A 6,000-nucleotide genomic window follows, 5' to 3' on the forward strand; every position below is an offset into this window, starting at 1 on the left:
AGAAATATTTTTTTTTTAGTTTTTCGACGCTATATCAATCTTTTTCTCTCCAAATTTAACACTACAAGATGAAGTTTATATCTAAATTCAGAAAATGTTTTTATTTTTTCATCTGCTTTACCACAATATTTTTTTCGTCAAATTTGGAAAAAAGACATAAACCCTCCCACCTTGACGTTAAATGGTCGTTTTGTTAGAAATTGTCAGTTATAAGGTTTTCGAATATGAGGATATATATACGCCCGCTTACCCAAGGTCATAGCCATAATATTTAAAGCAAGCTGACGATTTCCGTGAGGGTGATAAAGATGACCAGGACTTCTGTACGGCGTTTAGACTAAAGCCGGTCAGTATTTTTGTTAGATGTATATCTGCTTTGTATCGATATAATCTTTTTTCAACTATACTTTTTTATATAGATTGTTCTTCTGTTGTAATGTCTGCTTCGCTGTCTTTGCAAGCTATATAATGAGAGGGTTGCTGCCTTCAAACTCGTTTAAACCCGCCCCTTTCTATAAATGCTTTCTCAATGCTGGAGCTTGCAATTCAGTGGTTGCTGTATATCATATATTTTCATCTACTACTAGTATCTGTTTTACATAAATCAAGCCGCTAGTTTTCTCGATTTACACTTGTCATTTCGGGGCCTCTTAATTCAAGTACTGGTATTTTCTCTAAATTCTTTGCAATGATTCTCAAAACTTAAAATTGTACATAATAGTTATCAAAGGTACCAGGATTACAATTAAGTACGCCAGACGCGCGTTTCGTCTACATAAGACTCATCAATGACGCTCATATCAAAATATTTATAAAGCCAAACAATTGCAAAGTTGAAGAGCATTGATGATCCAAAATTCCAAAAAGTTTTGCCAAATACGGCTAAGGTAATCTATGCCTGCGATAAGAAAATCCTTAGTTTTTCGAAAAATCAAATTTTTGTAAACAGGAAATTTAAAAATGACCACATTATTGATATTCATGTAACACCGAATTAAGTGTTGACTACTGGACTGGTGATACCCTCGGGAACGAAACGTCCACCAGTATTGCCATCGACCCAGTGGTGTAAATAGTTATCAAAGGTACCAGGATTACAATTTAGTACGCCAGACGCGCGTTTCGTTTAAATCAGATTCATCAGTGACGCTCATATCAAAATATTTATAAAGCCAAACAATTACAAAGTTGAAGAGCATTGAGGATCCAAAATTTTAAAAAGTTGTGCCAAATACGGCTAAGGTAATCTATGCCAGGGATAAGAAAATCCTTTTATACGCTTCAGCTGGACTCAAAATTATTTTTTTGTCAGTGGTTTGTATCTTAACGAATTAACGCATTTTCCATCTTTTTCTTAGTAAACTCCTTTCATTGTTAGACGAGAATCATCTCTTCATTTTCGGAAAATACACAAAATACCGTACCACAACTATAGAGAATTAAGTATTCAACATAAACCAAGTGTATTTCAAATCTTCTCCTAGAATCATAATTTTTAAAGGAATAATGTGTTATGACTAGTGGCAATTTGCACATGCTTGTAAGGACAAAAACATGTTTATGTGTATGAATCATGAACCCCTTTTTGTACAAAATAACACACTGAACCTGATTTTTAACGTGTGTCTTTATAAAAATAACAAGATGTGGTTTGATAGCTCGTGAGATTGCTCTTTTTAAGAGACCAAACGACACAGAAGTTAAGACAGCTATAGGTCACTTTACGGCCTTCAACAATTAACAAAACCCAAAACGCAAAATTATCGGCTATAGTTCTGCATAATTTCTGTGTTTTCAGAGAGATTGAAAATGATTTGGGTCTAACAATCACCACAACTGATTGTTTTGATTTACAGCGGATTCCATTGAGTGTGTAGCCAAAGGTATATATATAGTATCTTTGATTAGCTTGCTTTTTAGGCTGAACCATGAAATCATTGTTAGGTTAGGTAAACTTCCCTACTTTAAGAATAGACTAGTCCAATAGAAAATCTATCTGTCTGTGGTACTTTGAAAGAAGGGTAGTTTGCCTGACCGAATAATGACTTCACGGTTCAGCTAACAAGCAAGCTTATCAAAGATATTACCTTTGGCTACATGCTCAAAGGAATCCGCTGTAAATATCGTCAGATAACGAAACTCCCTTGATACTTTCCATCGTTAGTTTAGTCTCGATCTCTTTTCTGACATGAATTTATAATTAACCTAGTGGCGGAAACGATGTTTATAAATCAGTTAATCAATCAACAACATTATCGATCAAATGTTACCATCAATCAATCAATCAATCAATCAGGCGGTCAGTAAACCTCTCCAACCCGGCAATCAATCCCCGCGTCAGTCAATTAACCATGCAATCAATCTATCAACTTTTCTGTCACTCTACCAAATTTAATATGCATTTCCGCCTTCCCACGTGCGCCCTTTCATAGTAACTGTCGGGTGCACTGTATATAAAGTTTCATTGCAGTCAATTGAAGAAACTGTACAATTCGAATTGTATACCAGACATTTTTTTCTTTGTGGATTAAGTAATACTTAGTCGAATATCTAAGATAATTTAAAAAAAAAGTCATAATTCTTCTTTTCCACTGAGTTAAACTTTTCATCGCATTTTTGCTGCTATAACGTTCCTCGATATTTAAATTTAAGTTTTATGTTTTTATTTATTCGGGTCAAACATAAAATTGAACATTCAAAATTCAATCCATTATAATTTTCGAATAATTTTATAATTTCATGTAACGGTTCAGGATTAAAGTAAAATTTAAATTTGATATAACTAAACATTTGAAAGTATTAATCTATTATTTACTTTTATACGTTAACTGCATGGATTGAACGCCATTAGCCTTTACTAGTAATAAAGCATTAAAAACATATTACTTTTTATAAAATATTTCAAAAAGAATTTACCGACAAATTCCCATGGTGTTATTGTGGGAAAATATTGAATAAGTGATATAATTTTGATATCTAAACATGTTAGGGGCGGAACAGTGTAATCGGTAAAAAAAAATGAAAACAAGCATCTTTCACTTATATAAACCATACCGATGAAATTGTAAGAATTCAGTGAGAAAGGTCAACAATACATGAATATGGTGTTAGGTTTTTACATAGAGTTAGGTAAATGCCTTCAAATAATTATTATCAATAAATTACCGACGATGCGTTTTTCGGAGAGGCGGAGAGATGGAGAACTTACTAATAAATATTTTCTTCCTCTAAATTTCGTGTTAGAAAAATGTTTCTGAATGGAAGTTAACAAATGGATTGGTTCAATTTGAAAATACGAGCAAAATAAATACAACACTGAGTAAAAATAGTCATCGTTTCTGGATACAAGCATGTTTTAGATAAAATATTTATGGAAAAAGAATAAAGAAATTAAAATATGTAGAATAGAGGAATGGTTATTAAAAAACCCTGCTTTATAGAAAACTAGTGTCGAAAGTTATTATTTTTTTTATAGAAATGAAGAGGTCCCCCTCTAATAATAAAGAATAATAATTTTGAATAGGGATATGTGCTGCAATGCGACCTTAGAGATTGCTTTGCTGGAAACCAGGGGCTGGTGCTTATTTATTCTTTCTTGACATGCACTTTAAAATATCCACATAAAGTAAAACTTAATTATTAATATTAAAATATATAATATAATGTTATACGTGAATACTTTTTGATCATGCAATATTTTAACAAAAAATAAATACAGCCCGCAAGCCCCCTTTTCTTTTATTTAATAATGAAGTATCAGAACGTATTTCAGTATGAACTTGCCCGTAACCCTAACGGTAACGCAGACGGCATTCGTTCAAAATATTGATATAAATGATTTAGGTCATTTTTCATTATTATCTTTTCAATAGGGATTTTCGTTTAGCGATTTGTTAGATTATCACACGATTAAATCTTTTCAACATTTGTAAAAAAGTTGAAAGAGGCTCGCTGAGACAACGCGACGGATGTTTATAGCTGGGATGAACGTGAAAACTATGTAGCCACGCGCGCAGGTGAGGACACGAAGAAAAAACATCAAAGAGAAATTCCCGCACTCGCGAGAAAATATTCAGTTCTTTATTGAAACTCTCATGTATATTAATTTATTTTCGTCTTTATGGATGCATTCATCTCATTTGAATAATAGTAGGGTTAAAGGGTAATTCCTTTGTGAAGGAATTATTTTGATTCGGGACAAAGGTAAACACGCGGCCTTTTTACCTTTTGGGTGTTAGCACGCGCCGCAAACGCGACAGCTGTCGTCTGCATTACGGTACATCTGTTGACCAAAACAATAGAGACAGGTGGTGGATAATGAAGTACCGTAACAAAGAACCGTACAAAGTCCCGTTGAATATTCGGAATTGACCCTCAGTCGATAATTTTAAGTGTTGATAAAGATTAGAATATACTGATCAATGGAAATAGCGGTATTGAAAAAAAGAACTTTTATTGAAATTGGACAAAGGGATAAAAGTAATTGATATTTGTGGAAGATTTATGAAATGGATTTTAGGTTTCATCCGGGAAAATACTTAAAATACTTCATTTAGGTAATTTATCGGTGCGTTTTCTTCCCTTTTATAAAAATACACACATATATTCATTTATATAATTACTTCGTTTTGTTTTAGTTTTTCGACGTTGAATCAATTAAATAATTAAAAAAAATAATTAACACTACAAGCTACAGAGAACATATGCATTTAGAATATTTTTTTGTTATCTGCTTAACTAAAAATTGGGGATTAAAATATTTTTAAAGGAAAAAACCATACCCCTACCCCCTCTTGAAGTTGATTGGTCGTTCTCTAATACAAATCGCCTCATACACGCAGAAAGTTCTTATATGTTTATCAAACCGAATCATTATTCTCATTTAAACATGTGAGTGGCAAATTATTGATATCAACAAAAAAAACGCTAAAAGAATAAATATAACATGACATAGGCCTATAGTCCGCAAAGTATTTCTTTTCTTGATTGTAAGTGTTAAATAACACCTATTCTCTCGATTTAACGGCCAATTTGTGGTCACCTAAATGGATCTATGTATACACACCAAGCTGGTAGTATTTTTCTAAAGACTTGGTTTACTTTTTTTAATTTAAAATTTCAATTTTTTTAAAATTAAAATCAATAGCCGTCTGGATGAAATCCCTCATTTCTGTATTTATCAATTTTCTACCATTTTTCTCTTTTGCTTTTGTCCCCTTTTTTACGATCAATGCTTTTAAATGGGGACATATGGTTGGACCCTCCCCACACCTTTATTCTAGGTTGGACCCCCTTCAAAATTGCTTGATCACCCCTGTTATGGTAGATTTTTGTAATGGACAGGAACTCGGTGTCGATTTCACTAAAAAAAACTTACGACTAAGATTGATCGTAAGTATTCTGATTTGTTCATGACTTAAGGCCAATCTTAGTCGCAAGTTTTTTTGTTTGTGAAACCGACACAAGATTTATTCAGGGACTAGTTTACCCAGGTTTGACTGCTAAAGTTTTTCTCGAATATAGAAGGAACTAAAATCGGCACAAGTCACTATAACCAAGGAGGTTATTTCAGTATATACAGTAGAACGCATATCGTGAAGAAGCATACTTGTATTGTCCAAATACTCATATGGTCCGGAACAATTATATATTTGTACAGATAGATATATGGTAATAAGAAATGGTGCTTTTTCTTTACAAAACTTGAACATGCATCTATATATAGTGAAGACAATTTTGACCTAAAGGCCGACAAAGAGCCCCCTCCCCATTATGTAGAAAAAATATTGATTAATCATTACCCCACATCCCCCATGCAAAAAGAAACATGTACAGGAAAATAAGATGACGTTTTAACTTTAAAAATGTGTAGACAAAAACAATGCTGTTAGTAAGAACTTTTTGTATTCGCTTTGATCCTCTAAGTCTTCTGATCACCCCTATACTGTAATAAGACATTACATGGATGAAGTAGTTTGATTTTATCGCCTTCCGCCAGTA

Source organism: Mytilus trossulus, unplaced genomic scaffold (assembly GCF_036588685.1).
Source record: "Mytilus trossulus isolate FHL-02 unplaced genomic scaffold, PNRI_Mtr1.1.1.hap1 h1tg000070l__unscaffolded, whole genome shotgun sequence".
NCBI classification, from domain to species: domain Eukaryota; kingdom Metazoa; phylum Mollusca; class Bivalvia; order Mytilida; family Mytilidae; genus Mytilus; species Mytilus trossulus.